The sequence below is a fragment of the Antennarius striatus genome, chromosome 17 (genome assembly GCF_040054535.1).
Source record: "Antennarius striatus isolate MH-2024 chromosome 17, ASM4005453v1, whole genome shotgun sequence".
NCBI classification, from domain to species: Eukaryota; Metazoa; Chordata; class Actinopteri; order Lophiiformes; family Antennariidae; genus Antennarius; species Antennarius striatus.
This window is the reverse complement of record NC_090792.1, coordinates 5601432-5622054: the sequence shown is the minus strand read 5'-3', so window position 1 is coordinate 5622054 and position 20623 is coordinate 5601432. Positions and strand designations below refer to the sequence as shown.

At 41.6% G+C, this 20623-nt stretch overlaps 1 protein-coding gene across 2 annotated transcripts in view; it reads left to right on the top strand.

The window, feature by feature from the left end:
* nrxn3a (neurexin 3a) overlaps positions 1-20623 on the top strand; it is a 227550-nt gene that overhangs the window by 57897 nt on the left and 149030 nt on the right. The gene's annotated exons all lie outside the window — the stretch shown is intronic.

The window sequence follows — 20623 nt, the reverse complement described above, 5'->3', positions numbered from 1 at the left end:
GTCTTTTACAAATTACATGAACTTCTGTGTGGACACCGTGTCCCCTGTCAGGACAGTCAGATGTTACCCCAACAACAAACCCTGGGTAACAAAGGAAGTCAAGGCTGTCCTGAACAGAAAGAAGCGGGCCTTCAGGAGCAAGAACGAGGAGGAGATGAAGAAGGCCCAGCAGGAAGTGAGACTCTGCCTGAGGAAGGCCAAGGAGGCGTACGGGAAGAAGCTGGAGAAGCAGCTGGGGCGCAACCAGGTGCAGGAGGTCTGGAATGGGATGAGAACCATCACCGGACACAGGAAAGGTCGCAGCACTGTGGAGGGGAACAGTGAACGAGCGAATGAACTAAACAGCTTTTTCAATTGGTTCAGCTCCCCCACCACTCACGGCTCCTTGTCCCAGGCCTCTCCCGGCCCTGCAGACTGCTCCACTGATGCTCCCTCCTCCTGTGCTTCCTCTCCTTCCACCCCTGCCCCTTCTCCCGAGCCGACTCCAAGAGCTGCGAAGCTCAACGGCCCCACTTCAACCACTGGACTTCCAACCTCGCCACAACTTCCTGCTCCCACCACGACCGAGACCATCATCACTGCAGACCTGGTGATGACAATGCTGCGGAGGCTCCATCCCTATAAGGCGGCTGGGCCGGATAAGATCTCCCCAAGACTCCTCCGAGCCTGTGCTTCGGAACTAGGGGACCCCCTGCAGCGATTGTTCAACCTCAGTGTGCGGCTGGGGAGGGTCCCGTCACTGTGGAAGACCTCCTGCATCATCCCGGAACCCAAGAAAAGACATCCTACTGAGCTCAACGACCACCGACCGGTCCCACGTAATGAAGACCCTAGAGCGACTGGTCCTGGAGCTCATGCGTCCACAGGTGTAGGGTGCAATGGACCCTCTCCAGTTCGCCTATCAGGTGAAGGTTTGGGTTGACGACGCTGTCTTGTACCTCCTCCACCGTGTGCTCTCCTACCTGGACACTGGGGGCTGTGCCGTCAGGGTGCTCTTCTTTGACTTTTCAAGCGCCTTCAACACCATCCAGCCCCGGCTCCTACAGGACAAAGAGACCTCCATGGCTGTGGACCCCTACCTCGTGAGCTGGATCATGGAATACCTAATGGACAGACCCCAGATATGGACCGTCTTAACAGACTCATCCCCAGAGCGGGCTTAGTGGTCGGGCTGAGTCTGGACTCTGTGGAGACAGTTCTGGGGAGCAGGACCATGTCTAAATTCAGGGCCATCATGAACAACACCAGCCACCCCCTGCACACCACCTTCTTCCAGCAGAGGAGCAGTAGATATGTGCAATGTCCTCCAGGATTATTAAAGTATCTATCTATTACAGAAAGGGCACAAGACGAAAATGTCAGATTACACCAAATCACAAAGTTCTATTGAACAGACAGAATGAAATGACACACTGGCTGAGTTTGGGCTGCAGGCATATCGGATACCAATCAGATATCCTTCCACATACGATTTCTAGGACTGAGTGTCCACACTGTTTTTAGCAAGTGTCCAAATGCGAGTTTGCTCTGTTCAGACTGGGTCACATTAATGGCCAATCTGACAGGTTGCTGTGCAATGACGTCGGGAGTAGGTGTCGTCCAGTGCATGCAGTCTGTGAGGTCATACTGTATAACTGCGACAGCGGCAACGACAAAAACAACGAACATGGAAGTTGGTTATCTCACTGCATTGGTGGTATCACTGTCAAGTAGTGGTGCTGAAAATCTCAGACGCACCAGATACTGGTAACTTCTTTACCACTCCGTAATGCACAACGCTCTTCCTTCTGGCGCCTTGCTCTTGATTCGCGGACATGACGTGACGGACCGCCATATCTGATTGGTGTATTTGGAGCTCTTCAGACTGAGACGCATCTGTCCATATGCAATATGAAACTACATCCCTGATGAGGTTTCAATCAGTCCCGTTAAAATTGGATTTCATGTGGTATGTGACTGTTCAAGATACAAAAGAGACAACCCATATCAATCTGGATGGGCTAAAAATCAGATTTTGGCAACCAGTCTGAACAAGCTCATAGACTCTGCACAGGATTCATGCAGTGGCAACAGCTCTTATGAAGACAAGGTCCAATTAACAAAGAACCAGAAGCGTAAACCACTAAACTAATACAACCCCTATGGAATAGCCAGCTTTGAAGGATGTTTAATCAGTTGTCTGTGTAGGTTCTCAGTTATCCAGGTCGTTGTTATCCAAAGCTGTTTAAATCAGTCCACTGGACACTAAGAAAATTTCTTGAAGATGTTTCGCCTATCATGACTGGGACAAGACCAGCCACCATGAGAACTGAAGAAGTCTATTGGATAAGAGGCGAAACATCTTCATAAAACTTTCTTAAAGTTCAGCGAATTGATTTAAACAGCTTTGTATGTTCATTCAGTTGTTTACTTCCGTAAGAAAAAAATAAAAATGAAAGAACAGACATGCCACAAAACTTAAAACTTAAGTTTGGGGCTCCTTGTTGAAGCTGCTGCCCCCGCGATCCGACTATGGAAAAGCAGAAGATGGATGGATGGAACTTTTGTCTTAAAGAAACATTAAAAGAAATCAAGCAAAAGATAAATAATAAAAATGTGGTTATCAATGACACCTCCACCTGTTCCGTGCTCTCACAACAGATCACAATGTCATCTGCAAACATCATAGTCCATGGAGATTCCTGTCTACGCTGAAGCCCAGTTCTATATTTGTATCTCCTTTGATCTGTTGTAACTTTAAGTGCAACAATATAGAACATTAGATAGCCTAAACAGTATTTACTGAAATTATAAATCATCATATCAAGCATGCAAAATGTCACTATATCACTTATTGGCTAAAAATACAATAGTTGCCAAAGCTATAAGAATCTACACAATTGAAAAACATTTCTGTCAGTAACTTTCTAGTTATTGGTAACAAACAAATAATTGCTGGAAGAAGGATTCATATCAAGTAATTAGGTTGTGTTACTTCATTTAGTGTGAGGCAGATCTCATAAGAGATGTGTAAAATATTAATAAAATGCTGTTTCTGATATGGCCTGGATTATTTTATGATCACTGAGGATTTAGGGATTATGGCTTTGGTGCATGATTCCTGAGTTCTTTAGTTTATAGAGAAACATTTAACCATTTTGAAGCTGTATTGACACTCAAAAAATCCAGTATACATATATTGTATCATTTTTTCTGTTTTACCAGTACTTTTCATTCCTGCCTCTGTTGTGTTTCTATGGATGTTCCTCTTGTTCTTAGAGTGAAGGACCAACATTGAATGACTGATAAACACTGTTTCAAGAGGAAAATAGGGAATTGCGGTAGAGAAACAATGGGGGAGCATGGTGTGGGTGAAAAGTGAGCCAATCTAGGAGGAGCCCATGTGCCGTTACACACCAGTGACTCCCACTTCAGCTCTACCCCCACCCTCAGCTGACAGCTGTTCAGGACCCATTGACACACACACAAGCATGAAACATACACAGTAGTTTTTCACTTGGTTTCCCCACGCATTCTACCACCTACATGCTACGTGAGTATCATAGGACTACTGAGGAGGAAGACAGGACTTTTCACTGCCTTATTACTCTATTTGTCCCCAAAATTTGATCAGATATAAAACGCGGTACTGAGTTACTGACAACTCACCTCCAGATTACAGAAGTCTCTGGTATTGTTCAGACCTTCCAATCCAAGACATTCAATCAAAGTAAGGTGATGCTAAAACAAAAAATTTCCATAAACTTGCCAGAGTTCCAAATTCTACACATTTGATGGAGTCCTTAAAAACAATCTTAACACTGAAATAAGATTGAAAATTCTTCCTGGAAAACAAACACACACTGGAAATAGAGAGTTGAAATGTTTGCTTTTTAATGTTATTGTTTTCTTTTTTTTAATTTCTTTGATCATGTTGCAGTTAAAATCAGAGTGACTTATCTAATCACTAAATATAAAAAATTGTAATGATAAACTCAAGCAGGAAAATTTTCAGAAATCCAAAAGAAGAACATAATTGTAAAAAAGTCACATTTTCTGAACTTGACTCTAAAAACAGGAGAAACGGGAAAAGACCTCTCTAGGTTGTTTTTTTTGTTTTGTTTTGTTTTTCAGAAATTGTGCAATAAAGACAGACCACATAATATTTACAATGATCAAATCCACAGAAGAAAAAGTTGGATAATTATTTTTATCCCATGTTGTGGAAATAGTTTTTACACTCAACACAAAATCAGTATTGGTGAATTAGCAAAATTAGCAACATAGTAGCAAAGTTGTACCATGTTGCAGCATCAACGTCATTGGAAGAGTTTTACATATGTTGCCAGCATCTCCTAGCATTGTGTTACCATGGAATATCATCAGTGATTACCCATCCCTGTTACATTGTGGTCTCATCCTGTGCTTATAGGATAGGGAAAGTAACGGCTCAACTTAAAACGAGTTCCATCCATCCACAACATTCATATTACACAACTCACAGGTACAAATGACACAGTACAATTGTCAGTGAATCACAGTGAATCAGTGATTGAAGCAAGGCAAGACAAAGAAAGACACACAAGAAAGAAGACAAAAGTAAAGTAACACAGTTACCAGGCATTTGTTTTGTGTTTTAAGGTGGAATTGTGGGTGATTTCTCGCGTGATTCTATATCGTAGACACCAGACATGACGGCTGAAACTGGCATGGTGTGGAGGGGGAGGGGTTGGTAGTGAGGTGATTATTAGCGTCCTCTGGGCCTTTTGTCTGGGCCCCATGAGGGAAAGAGGTTAACGCCACTTAGCCTCAGGAAGGGCCTGCCAATTCTATTGTGTGTGTGTGGTTTGCGGGTGTGTGTGACTGATGGGCTTCCCGGCTACGATACAAAATCACTTACTATTTTCCTCAACACAACACGCTCCCCCTCCCGTCCACGAGCCCCCCTTCAGCTTCACACTGACACAAAGGCGATTTGTGTGTGTGTGTGTGTGTGTGTGTGTGTGTGTGTGTGTGTGTGTGTGTGTGTTGATAAACAAGGCAGTAAAAGGGAAAATGTTTCCAGTGAAGTATCACTGTGGTTTTTTTTTCATGGTTTATCGTAATTTTTGGTATGAAATCAGGTCATTAGGATTTTTTCAAACAAAAGTTGTTTTTCAAGTAATTTTACATTGGACTTTCTGGCCAGCAGACAGCAGCAGCCTGGTCTCATATCCACTGTTTCAGACATTGTCATTTCAGCACATTTCCTGTTTCTGCAGAATTTAAAATGTGAATATTGCTTGAATTGTTTCAATTTTGCTGGAATTCATAGATTCTCTTTTTGTATCATCATACCTGGTTCACAGCGACCTAAAGGAATATGCATCTGCCATTGCATGGATGCATTTATTTTTATATATATAATTAAAGTATGATTTGAAAATTACCTTTATTTTTTTTTTTAGTTGGGTGGACAATAGTGCTCAATTTTATCTCAATCCCGCTAAAGTTTAGTGAATAGATAACACACTTTCAATAAAGAAAAAACGATACCACAAAATTTTAAATATTTTAAATAATATTTGGCTCTTTAAGGTTTTTGAATATTTTATGAACCACACTCTCATTTAACATTTCTGCACCAAAGGAATTAATCCCGGTGTGTTTGTACAAATATTTTAAAATTATCAGGCACCATGGTTTCAATTTCTTATTAGATTATATAGCTTTGATAGGGTTAGCTTTGATACGTTTGTTGTAGTGTATAGCCCAGTTTCCACTGTCTATTCTAAAAATTAATTCATATTTTTTTGTCTGTATTTTAATATTACGCAAAAATATTTTTCTATGGTTCTGACATTGTATGTCCCAAAGCTGTATAGGAGAGCAGTAGATTGATTTGGCAATGAGTTATTAATCTATCATCTCGTAGATGATCGCAATTATTTTGTCTATAGCTGCTTATCTGCCTTGCGGGTCATGTATCTGCTGGACCCTATCACAGTTGGCTGCGGGGGAGAGAGACAGGGTAGACCCCAGACAAGACCCCAGCTCCTTGCAGAGAGAAAGAGGGATGAGATGTAAGGGTGGTTCAGACAAAAAAATATTCACGCACACATTCACATCCACAACCAATTTTGTGTGACCAGTTCTACTAGTAATTGTTTTCGAAGTGGGAGGAAGCCATATACACATGAGGAGAACAGTGATGAGATATTGAACAAGATATTTATTTTTGGAGTCCTTACTTGGGAAAGCCACAACGACCCACTAAGGGGCTCAGAAGTGCTGCCACCTTTGAGTATCAGTTTTGTAGTGAAATGTGATCCACAGAAGCAGAGATGCTTCAAGAGTTTGATGGCATACTTCATTTTTATTGTTGCTGTCATTTTAATATTTTTGTTAATTATGATGCTCATAATGACAATAATAATCCAGCCCACTTGAAAGCCTGACAGATCAGACATTGACACGGCCTGTTTCATTTCTCTGTGAAGGCTGACAGGCATCTCATCAGCCTGACCTGAGCGTCTCCTCATTAGGTCACAGTGTGCATGAATTATTAGCTCTGCCACAACTCATTGTTGGAGATGTACACTCCTGCTAGCAGACAGTGTGTGGCGTCATTGCCAACCACTTTACAACTGTCCTTCAGAAATGAGTTTAGTGCTGTGATTAGTTTTGCTTGGTGTCACCTGGCCCTCTCAAAATGCAATTATGTATTTGAGTTAAAGGACAAACTGTCCATTCAATGATTGCAAATCACAAAGAAATGGTGAGTGGCAGTTCAAGAGGAGCTACAGGGACACATAACGAAATGGAAAGATAGCAGAGGGGAAAAATGTAAAATAAAAACGACTGAGAAAAAAAAAGGAAGTAGTAAACAACAATCTTGTGGCTCCTTGTCAGATCAAATAAACCTTTTTATCCCTGTTGAGCTAAGTCAATCACTACTGTATAACAAAAATCACAACAATGTAGGAAGACCATTCTGGATAATAAAGGACAAGAAGAAACATGAGCACCAGATCTGCTTCCTTCAAATGAAGCAACTTTTAGTAGAAGAAATCACAAGTCCAAAATATTTAATTAATTTTCTTGTAATTGCCTTTATAATTGTAAGTGTGATAAGTCTTTAATAGTTAGCTCATTTTAACCCTTAGTTAGAGTCAATGAATTGTTGAGAGTTGAGACTAGTTTAATTAATTGGAACTTTCACAGTAAACAATGTGTCTTATTACCAAGCATCATGTTTGAAGAAAATTGTCTGAAATAAGTGTTTGGAGTTCTTGTCAAGCATTTGTCTATAAAGGATGTAAAAATAGTGTTCTGTTGTCTTCACAGATTTTTAGTGCAAGTCACGTCCTGAAGATGGCTTGTCACTTCTTTGAAAAAGCCATAAAATCAAATGCATCAGTTGAAATTTTGGATTGAACCACCCTTCCATCTCATCCTTCATTCCCTCCATCAGATTTCACTCTTTTATCTTTCTAATACACTCATGCCCTCCTCCTCTTAACTATACTTCTCCTCCTCTGTTCTTCTGTCACCATGGCAACCGTCAGCTGAGAAATGGCAACCACGGCCCTTCATTAGGTATCAACACAGGCTCTGACAGCCCAGATAATAGCCAATAAGGAGGTGTGTGGTTGTGTGTGTGTGTTTTGGATGGGAATAGGGGGGTTTGGGGATGTGGCATTATGTTGGCAGTAAATGAAAAGCCCCAAGGGATCGAGCCAACCTTGCTTTCATGCTTCACAGAGTTATGGCTTTGCGTTTCTGTGCGTGTGTGCGTGCGTGCGTGCGTGTGTGTGTGTGTGTGCGTGTGTGCGTGCGTGCGTGTGTGTGTGTCTGTGTGTGTGTGTGTGGTCATCTCTTTAGCATATGTGGAAAGATATGCACATGTGAATTTACACAGCATTTTCTCTCTCTCCCTCTCCCTCTCTCTCATTTGTCACAGATATACAGTCCAGTCAGTAACATCTCCACTGTTTGCCCCAGTATAATAATATGAAGAAACATACAAATATATAGTAGTGTAGTAGTGTAACAGAGAAGAGTTCAAGTTGTCAGGATTGCATAATGTTTGTTTGAAAGGACTGTAATTATTTCTTTTACGCTTTTGATGCGTGCTTCTTTAGTCTCAGGTGTCTTAGTTACAGTGTTAACGGTTTGCTTTTAAAAACAACACTAATGACCTCAATTACAAATGTTTGCCTCTTTTCCACACTCTCCATTGCTCTGGACTGTTGACCCTAAGTACTTAAAATCCTCCACCCTCTTGATCTCTTCTGCCTGTAACATCACTCTTCCAGTTGGGTCCCACTTGTTCAAATACATGTACTCTGTCTTACTGTGGCTAACCTTCATTCCTCTCCTTTCCAGGACAAACCTCCACCTCTCTAGCTTCTCCTCCACCTGTTCCCTGCTCTCACTGCAGATCAAACATCAGTCTGGAGATTCCTGTCTATCCTCGTCTGTCAGCCTGTCCATCACCATAGCAAAGGGGTTCAGAGCAGATCTCTGATGCAGTCCCACCTCCACCTTGAATTCCTCTGTCACACCTACTGCACACTTCACCACTGTCTTACAGTCCTCATACATGTCCTGCATCGCTCTCACATACTTCTCTGCCACTCCAGACTTCCTCATACAATACCACAGTTCCTCTGTGGGCACCCTGTCATAAGCTTTCCTCAAACATCCTCAAAGCAAATACTGCATCTGTAGTACTCTTTTTTGGCATGAAACCATACTGCTGCTCACAAATGCTCACTTCTGCCCTTAGTCTAGCTTCCACTATTTTTTCCCATAACTTCATTGTATGGTTCATCAGCTTTTATTCCTCTGTAGTTGCCAAAACACTGCACATCTCCCTTGTTCCTAAAAATGGGCACCAGCACACTTCTCCTCCATTCCTCAGGCATCTTCTCACTATCTAAGATCCTGTTGAACAACCCAGTTAGGAACTCTACTGCCAGCTCTCCTAGACACTTCCAAGCCTCTACAAGTATATCAGGACCGACTGCCTTCCCAATCTTCATCCTCTTCAATGCCCTCCTCACTTCATCCTGACTAATCTTCGCAACTTCCTGGTTCATAACAGTCACCTCTTATGGTCTTCGTTCTCTCTCATTTTCCACGTTCATCAACTCTTCAAAGTACTATTTCCATCTTCCCATCACACTACTTGCACCTGTCAATAGACTTTCGTCCCTATCCTTAATCATCCTAACCTGCTGCACGTCCTTTCCATCTCTGTCTCTCTGTCTTGCCAACCTGTATAGATCAGTCTCTCCCTCCTTACTGTCCAACCTAGCATACAAGTCATCATAAACCCCTTGTTTGGCCTTTGCTACCTCTACCTTCACCTTACACTGCATCTCCCTGTACTCCTGTCTACTCTCCTCAGTCCTCTCAGTGTCCCACTTCTTCTTAGTTAACCTCTTTCTCTGTATACACTCCTGTACCTCCTCATTTCACTACCAAGTCTCCTTATCTACTTTCATTCCAGATGACACACCAAGTACTCTCCTACCTGTCTCCCTGATCACATTAGCTGTAGTTGTCAAGTCATCTGTAAGCACCTCCTGACCACCCAGAGCCTGCCTTAACTCCTTCCTAAAAGTCATGCAACACTCTTCTTTTTTCACTGGCTTGCGTCCTCTTGTGGCTACATTAGAATCATATAATTAATATACACCAAATATGTTCTTACACTCTTAACAAAGTGTTCAAATACTAAAAGCTGAACATGGAGCCAGAGATAATGAGTAAAGCACAACTGTGCTTGTAAATTTTGAGGTTGGATTTTCTTAAATATTAATGAAGGTCATTCCTGGACATTTGTTTTAATGTACGAACAGATGAATGACAGCAGCAACTGCTGCTGTGAAACCATGTATAGACTTCTGAGTGGTATCTTAACAAAACTGTAAATTGTGATGTAGTTATTGGAAATAGTCAATGAGAAGAAGATTTTCACTGTTCTAAGGCCACCATTCGAAATGTATTTACAAAAATATGAACAAATGACCTGCTTCAATTCCTTTAGCTTCATATTTCTCATGGAGCTGAGCAGCTTTGGCTGTTTTTATTTTCCATCATGTTGATTATTGTCAGGCCTGCTACAGATAATTCACACATAATGTCATTTCATATTTCTAATATTAGCTCATTCATAATGTTAACATTTGAGAACTTCGCCAAATGAAATGATGGAGTCACTGTGAGTATTTCTGTTAAAGAGAAGGATGAGCAAGACAAAGTTCCTGTCTGAGACTTCTGATGTCAGTGGACACTGATCAAAAACTCTATACATCAGCCTTTATCTGTGTGTGTGTGTGTGTGTGTGTGTGTGTGTGTGTGTGTGTGTGTGTGTGTGTGTGTGTGTGTGTGTGTGTGTGTGTGTGTGTGTGTGTGTGTGTGTGTGTGTGTGTGTGTGTGCGTGCAAATGTGCACAGACAAACCATTGTCAGAATAGCTTTGTCTCTGCTCTCCACAATCAAAATGGCAGCACTACTTCCTTTTCTTCCTCGGAGCTAATGCCTGAGTGACTCCTTCCCCCCTCTGTTCCACTACGCCGTGTGGTGCAGACATCTCAATGCACCATTGGTCAAGCCACCAAACAAATGGAAATCTGCCAGCTTGCTGAAATTACTGATGGTTATCTTTCATCAAAGCACCCCACCACCCCGCCCCTACCCCATCACCACCACATTGCCATTGCCATTGCCATACCTTACTGATTCCTGAAGTCTCTGTCGAATTCTTATAGCCTAGCTCTGCCATGTGTGTGTACGTGTTCAGCGGTTAATGCATTTATTGGCAACTGACCATATGTCAAACTGACCGTATGTCAAACTGACCATATGTGGAGCTGACCTTAATACATCATCTTTGCATAACATGTTATGAAATGTATGGTGATAAGTCTACTACCAATACTCATCTGACTCCAAGAAAAGCAAACACTCTGCCTAACAACAAGGTTGCATAGTTCTTACAACTGTCGACTTCTCTGACACATGTGCTTTTGCTGTGTGTGTATGTATTTCATTATATTATTTTATTTTAAACATACCACCACAACTTTTCTCCTTTTTGTCCCAAATATCCCTCCCTCTTTTTGCTATTTTGAAAATCGTATGTATACTAAACTTCTAAGCACAAACGGTAATTTTTTTCATGAGCTGCATGGCCATTTTGACATTTAAACTCTCTGGCAGTACTCCATACATTGCGAAAGCAATATCTTACATGACCTGCCAATGCTATACAGTGTGTGTGATGTCATGTTCTCAAATTTATTCTTCTTAATTTTTTTTGTATTAATTCACACTTGGAAGAAATTCCCTGACCTTTGTGTATGTAGGATGAACGAGTTTGGAATTTGTCATTGTTCTTTGAATCATGCATAACATAGATAATAATTTATAAGATGGTCATATACATCAACATTACATCATTGATTCATTGTGCAACATTAAGAAAATATGCTACCTATATCATCCAGGCCACGCATGGCATCATATGCTATATGAAAGTACATGATGCAACAATTTATACATATTGTCAACCCTATGCAGATAAAAAAAAAGTCTGTCTATTAAACCAAATTGCCCTGTAGAAACTAACATGTAAACTTCAAAATTGTTGAGATCATAAACATATAGCACACAGAAAGTGTGAGTTTACTTCTGTAGTCTGAGTTATGCTGACATTTCTTATATAAGATAGATAAATAACTTTTGCCTACATAACATGATAAATACTGCATTATTCGATTCTAACGGCACCATTACTCATTTAATTTAAAAAAAAATCCATAAGTAACTACACAGCCCTGTGTCCTCCATATTTTACTGATGTATAAATAATTGACCTTATCCAGAGGTCCTCTGGATTGGTGGGTGGTGCTGGGGTGTCCCTTGGAGCCCCTACTTTCCTGACACCTGGTGTTCTGGCCTGCATGCTCTGGCTGCACTGGTCAGGGTGCTTCCTTGGCCATGGGTGTGTACATTGTGCCTGGGTGCCTTTGGCCCTGTGTCCCAGATGTGCTTGTAGGTTGAAGGGTGGGCGGGACTATTAGGATTCTCAGTATCTACTGGGACTTGATCTTAAATATGGATTGGTGATGCTGTTGTCTGCAGAGCCAGGTAATGGGTAATCTAAAGAGCTAACTTTTTAAAGAGAACTGGGGCATATAATCCACACTCACTCAACATGCATATCTGTTGTAAGATTGAATTGCAATTATTTGTAAAAAAAGAAAAAGAAAAAGGATCATATTAATGTTGTCAGGAAAAGATTCATATATGTGCAGACGAATTAATTAAGAAAGGTTTCATTTGCAACTCCAAATATATTTATTAGGGGGATCTGATGATTATTAATGACCGTTTTCACAATTTTATGAGAATATAATTTCAGAACCATCCAACATTGTATCAGACATACTCCCAACATGTTAGTCAGCATTGTTTCTGCAATAAGTTTACTTATAGATTTGGCAACAAATACAGTAGCAATAGTTGAACATCCTGAAAAAGTGCAATAAGTTCATGGACAGTGTAGGTTTCGGTAACCTGGTGTGTGTGTATGTGTGTGTGTGCGTGTGCGTGTGCACATGCTAATGGTGCCAATGTCTCTGGGGAGATCACAGGGTTAATTTGGTAATTTAGCACCTGCAGTGATCCACATACATGCTTCATAGGGTCTTTTCTTTTCTGCCATCTGAGCACCGGCGGTCATGATGTTGTGCATGTGACATTGCAATGCACTCGCTGGGGCGAGTAATAACTTCTTTTGTTGTTGTCCTGTGTGTGTGTGTCTGTGTGTGTGTCTGTGTGTGTGTGTGTGTGTGTATGTGTGTGTGTGTGTGTGTGTGTCTGTGTGTGTGTGTGTCTGTGTTCATGCATGAGCCACATCACTATATTGATCAACATTAACACCATACGAACAAAAGCTGTTTTTTGCAGCCTAGTGCTTAGTGGCAAGGTCCCACACATTCGTATTTGAATGTGTGGGACTGATTCTTCTGTTTAGCTAGCCTAATGTCCATAATCTGCAATCAGGTCAATAGATTTTTGGTATATCTATAAAAGTATCATCTTTTTGTTTTTATTTACTACCACAATCTTTTTTCTTTTCATTTCGGCTTTTCCCTTCCAGGGTTGCCACAGCAAATCAACTGCCTCCATCTAACCCTGTCTTCTGCATCCTCTTCTCTCACACCAACTACCTTCATGTCCTCTTTCACTACATCCATAAACCTCCTCTTTGGTCTTCCTCTAGGCCTCCTGCCTGGCAGTTCAAAACTCATCATCCTTCTACCAATATATTCACTATCTCTCCTCTGGACATGTCCAAACCATCTCAGTCTGGCCTCTCTGACTTTATCTCCAAAACCTCTAACATGTGCTGTCCCTCTGATGTCCTCATTCCTGATGCTATTCATCCTGGTCACTCCCACAGAGAACCTCAGCATCTTAATCTCTGCTACCTCCAGCTCTGTCTCTTGTCTTTTCCTCAGTGACACTGTCTTTAGGCCAAAAAGATCGCTGGTCTCACCACAGTTTTGTACACCTTTTGTATACCTATTTACTACCACAATGTTTTTGAAATGAAATGAGCAAGATGTGCTTTAGCCACAACCTTTCACAATTATAAATGAAACTTTTAATTTTTAATAGAGGTATCCTCAACCTATGAACAAAATTGGTTCAGAGAGGTTGTTTCTAAGGTATATTTATCAGTTGTTGTTCCTCAGGTTGTTCTTTGAATTTCAATCTATAATCATCAATTGAAGTCATTTAAATACTACTACAGCGCTACATGCGAAGGTACTGTTCCCTACGACTTAGCTGAAACAAGAAAAAGACATAAAAACGACACATAAAATAAAATGCAGCTATACCATGGCTTACGTCAATTTGAGTTTTAATAAAGAAAACAGAAAAATAAGAGCAAGTTTACGTCATTTTACTCAACTTTATGTCTGTCCACCACACATATTTGAATCATAAAATCACTAGAAAACTGTTAAAAGCAAATAATGGCATGTCATTGTGCAATAAACAATACTAAAAACATTTAATATCATCTTGAAATTTGTATGTATAGTTGCTACAACTACTGGTAAGTGTCGTGATCTCGTGATTCCCGTGTTTGTTTTGAAGTTAAAAAGTTTACAGTGAACTTTTTTACTGTGAACTATTTAATTGTTGAAGGGAAGAAGAAGAAGAAAGCAATTCAAGGAACTCTCCGCCTATTTAAGTGCAGCCAACAACAACAACCAGAGTCAGCTGTTAATATTCACGATCCACAGTCATCTATGTCCACGATGTAAACCACCAAATTTATTTTACGTATTGGTAAATTTAAAATAAATTAGTTTTTTCTACTATTGCAAAAGAATCTCCCCACCCACATATTTGTATAAGCTCACTTGAAAACCTCATGCCATCTAACTCCACTCACTACCTGTCAATCAAGTGCCCAACCAATCACAGTGCATCTTCCACAAGGAATCAGGTGAACAATATGGCGTAAGGCATTGGGCAGCAAGGCTTTCTGTTGCAGTTACGCCTTTCATATACACCACAACGCAGATATCCGGGACAAAAACGCTGGCCAAAGTGACGTTTTTTGTGTGGACGCTGGAACCAAAACTTTTCAATCTGGGGGCGTCTCCCTGCCACAAAAACCAAAACGACGTTAGTGAGTGTGACCCATGTCTACATGTACACACAGAATGGACGGAATTAAAACCGGCTACATTTCTGACGTGTAACAGCTACACGTCGAAGAACCACTAATAAATACAGTATTTTCTGCACTATAAGGCGCAGTGGACTATAAGGCGCACGCTCAATGATTTGTTTGTTTTATAATTTATTTCATATATAAGGTGCACCGGATTATAAGGCGCACATAATACCACTAGATGGAGCCGCGCTGCTCAGGCAGTGATGATTGCATTCATGACTTCCTGACTACCTTTGAATGGCCCCTATTGTTATGTCAATAAGCCATTCTGAGCCTAATCAAGGAAACCTGATCACTTGATCACTTTAATAATAATAATAATAATAATCCACCTTTAATTGTCCACACAATGGGGAAATTATGTTTTCCTCTCCAGTTTTGTACATGCATATATATATATATATATGTGTTAGTCAGCATACACACACAAACATTGTATACAGGCCCCTGAACACAACACACACTAGGGGCCTGTGGGCATGCAGTTAATAACAATGAGTACAGGGAGGTGGAGGGACAGGTTGCAACTTCGGGGGTTCGCCCCAATGAGCAGCTTGTGGGGGGGACGGCGCCTTGCTCAAGGGCGCCTCGGCAGTGGCTGTCAGCTCACACTCCGAAGATGTCTGGCTGCAGCGGGAATCGAACCGCCGATGGCTGGGCGCTGTCTGGTTCCAAGACGTCCGCTCTACCGCTGAGCCACTGCCCTCCCTCCATCTTAGAAAGAAGTCAACACGCATATTAAAAAACCTGACATTAAAACTGGTTAAATTCATTACGAGTGCAGTCAGTGCGAACAGAACGGATTATTTCCTGATCTGAAGTTCGAAGCAGATATTAAGCTACTACGTTCGTCTTCGTTTATTAATTAAATATTATTTTGATCAATCGATAGTCCAGTCGGAGGTGAGGTGCAGCTATTTGCTGCTGTGTGTCCTAACCAATTTTTTAACTAGTTTTTAATATCAGGCCACAGTGGACAAAAATGTTGTTTTTAAACGAAAACCAATCATATGACCCGTGTATAATCACTGCCTATACCTCAACGTTGCAAAAGCACAATCATGGTCCATACCCAACTCCAACCACTCTCACCTCACTGTACATGTTTACTGTATTTTCACTTTTGTCATGTCCAAATTATCATTTTCCATACTGCCTTTGTGTGTGTGTGTGTGTGTGTGTGTGTGTGTGTGTGTGTGTGTGTGTGTGTGTGTGTGTGTGTGTGTGTGTATGTGTGTGTGTGTGTGTGTGTGTGTGTGCAATTGGAGTTAAGCAAAAGTAATTTCCCTCCAGGAATTATTAATAGATTTATTTGACTTTTATTCTTACACACACACACACACACACACACACACACACACACACACACACACACACACACACACACACACACACACACACACACACAGTGTACTGCCATCACTAAAATATACGTGTTTCGCATACTTCCTTATTTTTCTGATATTTTTATTCACAAGCTTGCTGAAAAATGCCACACACTTCAAACTCATGCCAACTGATATTTTAGCATCCAGTAGATGTCATACTAGAGCAAATAAAGCCTGATGAAGCTTTGAACTGCAGTAAAACGATTAGGATGACCAGCTTCAATGCTTCATGGGGCTTCATCTGCCCATCACTAACTATACATGGACTTCCCAGTTAACATAATTGTAGAGTGTCATAACTGTCCCAACATTTTTCATGTTTTTGAGCAAAAAGTCCAAACAGCAGGAACGACAAAGAAAACAGCAACAGATTCTGAGTGGAAGGAGCTGACTAGCATGAACAGTCTGTCCAGTATGGTTTCCGTTTTGAATGGGAACATTGATGTACTATCCAAAATGCTGCTCGGGCATCTGAAAAAAATGGTCTTTAACTGACTACATACAGTTCTGTTCATGTAGTCAGCCAACAGTACTATCACTTTTCTAAAAATTTTTTGTGCCTTTTCCTTTAACGTTTGCTCCTTTTGGAATCACACGATTATCGAGCTTTCTTTCTCCATTTAGCCTGCTAAGATTCAGCTACGTATTCGCAATGCCCGCCAGGCGCAATCCATGATTTGCCAACACAAAGTCCTTACATCACCACGTTGATTCTTGACAACGTTGGGTGCGCTTGGTTTATAATACCAATACATTTGTTTTCATATGTTTGGTATGAAGTCTGATATTATTGCTTTATCGTGGAATTTCCATGGGTTCCCATTAGTTAATAATAACTGCATTTGTTTTATAACCCTAAAAAAGACTTTTATTTTGTAATTTATTTATAAATAAAGTCCACGTGATGTATGGTAAAAATCGCCAAATTGCATTTGTTAATTTAGATTTTTTTCTGAACTATATTAAAAAATAAAATGTAGTTGTTTGTTTGCTTATATTAGATGTCTAGCACTCACTCGTCAGATCAGCACCTCCAAATCTGAGGCCATGGTCCTTAGCAGGACGGTGGACTGCCTTCTCCGAGTGGGGAATGAGGTCCTTCCACAAGTGAAGGAGTTTAGATTTCTTAGGGTACTGTTCATGAGTGAGGGAACAATGGAGCGTGAAATTGGATGGAGACTGGGGCAGCAGGAGCAGTATTGCATTAGCTTTACCACACAGTTGTCACAAAGAGGAAGCTAAGCCGAGAGGCAAAGCTCTCCATCTACCGTTCAATCTTCGTTCCTATCCTCACCCATGGTCATGAGCGATGGGTCATGACCGAAAGAATGAGATCACGGATGCAAGCGGCAGAAATGGGCTTTCTCAGGCGGATAGCTGGTGTCTCCCTTAGTCAACTGAGGGGGTTTGGTGCATCTGGTGCGGATGCCTCTGGGGCACCTCCCTAGGGAGGTGTTCCTGCCATGTCCAGCTTGGAGGAGGCCTCGGGGCAGACCTAGGACCAATTGGAGGAATTGTATCTCAACACTGCCCTAGGAACGCCTTGGGATCCCCCAGTCAGAGCTGGTGGATGTGACAGGGGAAAAGGAAGTTTGGGGCTCCCCGTTGAAGCTGCTACCCCTGCGACCCAACTCTGGACAGTGGAAGATGGATGGATAACCATATATTATTGAAAATGCATTCATAGAAAAAGCATAGTCTAGCATGGTTATGGGAATGCAAGATACGTATAGTTAGTTTTTGATTTAGCCTGGAGATAAGTTGGTTTAACATACAATGTTTTTTTACTGAAGTCATGTATCCTGGAACCAGTGATGTAGGGTGAGGTATCCCTGTACTGTAGGACTGTAATGTATCTTACCTTTAAAGCAAAGGACAAAGAGGAGGGAGGAGTTAGTGTCGGTGAGAGGTAGAGTTGTAATCTGAATGATCATTGCAACTACTGCCATCATCACCTGCCTTAATCCTTTTTGTCAAGACCACTTTCACTAGCCTAACATTGCTTTTCAGCAATGATAAACCCTGATGTACTAAGATGCTCACACAGACATATACAAGAACGAACCAGGGGAGACGAGTGTTCGAGATGCAAATACACAGCGGCGCTGCTCAACAGCAATTGCAGCAGAAAGGGATACTGCAGTAGTCGGATATGGCGGCACGTGATTTGTGTCTATGAATGTTCGTAAGTTGGAGATACGTATCTTGCAAGTATTGCTTATATCCAGGATGTTGTCCCTTTGGCCTTTCGACCTTGACTGACAGGAATGTAGATTGACCAATAAATTGAGCACTTTGCCTTTAGGCTCAGCTCCTTCTTCACGACAACAGACCTATACAATGACTGCATCACTGTAGCTGCTGCACCAACCCTCCAGTCCCCCTTCTTGAGAAGGAGGACCACCACCTTTGCCTGTCAATCCAGAGGTACTGTCCCTAATTTCCTTGTGATGTTACAGAGATGTGTCAACACTGCTTATCCAGGAACTCAAGGTTCACAGGGTGAATTTCATCTATCCGGGTGCCCTGCCACTGAGGAGCTTGGCAACCACCTCCATGACTTCAGCTTGGGTAAAGCACGAGTCTAGATCTGAGACCACAGCCTCTGCTTCTTCCATGGAAGGAAGGAAGCAGAGAAGTGACTGAAGCTAATTAGAAACTGACAGAGGTTTTATTCATGCTGGTCAAACAAATAACAGAAAGGTTAAGGCATGATAAAGGGTGTCAATGACAACTTGGTCTGTCATGGCCTGATTATTCTGTAAGACTTACTTCTGTCAAGAGGATGGCTGGCAGATAAGAACATGACTACCAAGAGGCTTTTGGTGTGTCCTGTCATGTGTTAAATTTCCAGGTGAATGGAGCAGGTGAAGCAAGTACACCTCTACCTCTGAACAGAACCATCACGCTGTCCAGATCCAGACCGCAGTCTGCCATTTGGTGACGCCTGCTGTAGATTGTAGTTTGCTGTCACTTCTTCTATGGCCGAGCAACAAGAATCCTCGACCAGATCTTTTTGATCACCAGCGCCCCCCACCATGAGACAGGAGAACATCGTGCCTCCCGTAGTGCCTTTTTCCAGCGGTTTCAGGACCGCTCAACTCAAGAAAGACGTTACACACATGCAGTTGTTGACAAAAATATACTGTACATTATATACATTATCTAAATTATGGAAATTTGATTCATAGAGCAAACATTTAACATTTTAATAGTGACGTATAGAGATAGCATTACGGTCTCACCATATAGCATGCCAGCACAGCGAGCCGAGCCATTGCACAATCTATGGTGAGGCTCGGCTGGCTGGTGTCTCACCGCAGGTCTCAGTATGTCTCAGTATGTCAGCGGTAAATGTGAAAATTCAGCGATTTTGAGTAAAACTAACCTAAAACTTTGTGATGTTAAATACAACATAACTTTATACTACGCATCTCTGGATAAATAACCATTTAATTTATTTCTTCCATTTTTCATTTTTTTCCTGTCATGATGGCAGGTGAGGCACGGCCTCACATGCCTTCCCTGACTGCATGTCACTGTTCAGTGTCATAGCGAACACACGCACGCACGCACGCACGCACACACACACACACACACACACACACACACACACACACACACACACACAAACACACAAACACACATTTCAAAAAAGTGTAGATTCGACAAAGAGTATCTAGTTATGAATGTCTTCCATGGGACAGCCATTTACCAGTGTGAGTCTGCATGGGTTCAGTGGTTCAGTTTGTACGAAGTGAATAAGAGAAAGAGAATAAGAGGGACAATGAATGGATAATTTTGACGTTATTTTTTTCTTCTTCATTATTGTTCTGCAATGTATTTGTACTCTTTCGAATACCGATTAAGCTGCATGGTGTTGAGCTATAGATTCCACTAGCGAATGTTATAACCCTCGTGCCTGCCTCATGGAGTCTGTTTCTGATGGTTTGGTCAGAATACATGCATAACACTTGCTGCTGGAGGTAATTCTGTAAAATTCCAGAAGTGCTTCTCATTTTCCTGATGCCATTTCTGCTACAGGACTGATGCGGCTAAAGCCCATGTAACGGTTGATCTCCTGGTGTTTTGTCTATACTCTTGAAATTTTGCTGCCAGACAAAACAAATCCTGTTGTGACCACATGTACTGTATGCATGTGCCATCCTGCAGGAGTTTGACCACCTGCACAACCTTCTGACGAAACACAACACATTCTAAGGAAAAATACGGAATATACTCAGTCAACCCCTTGGTGTGTCAGGGCCACTTCTCTTAGAGCACGTTGGACCTTGCATGGTATGAAAGTGTGCAAACATGTGAATGGGTGCATCCTGGTGTTATAAAGCACTTTTAATGGTCAGACACACTAGTAAGATGCTATATACTCTAAGTACAGTGCACATGTAAAATCATTCCATTTCAGGACTCTGTCTTGCTGTTGCCTCTCTGTTGTTGCTTCTCTGTTTACGGTAAAGTTTTGCTCCTTATACACTTCAAGGAAC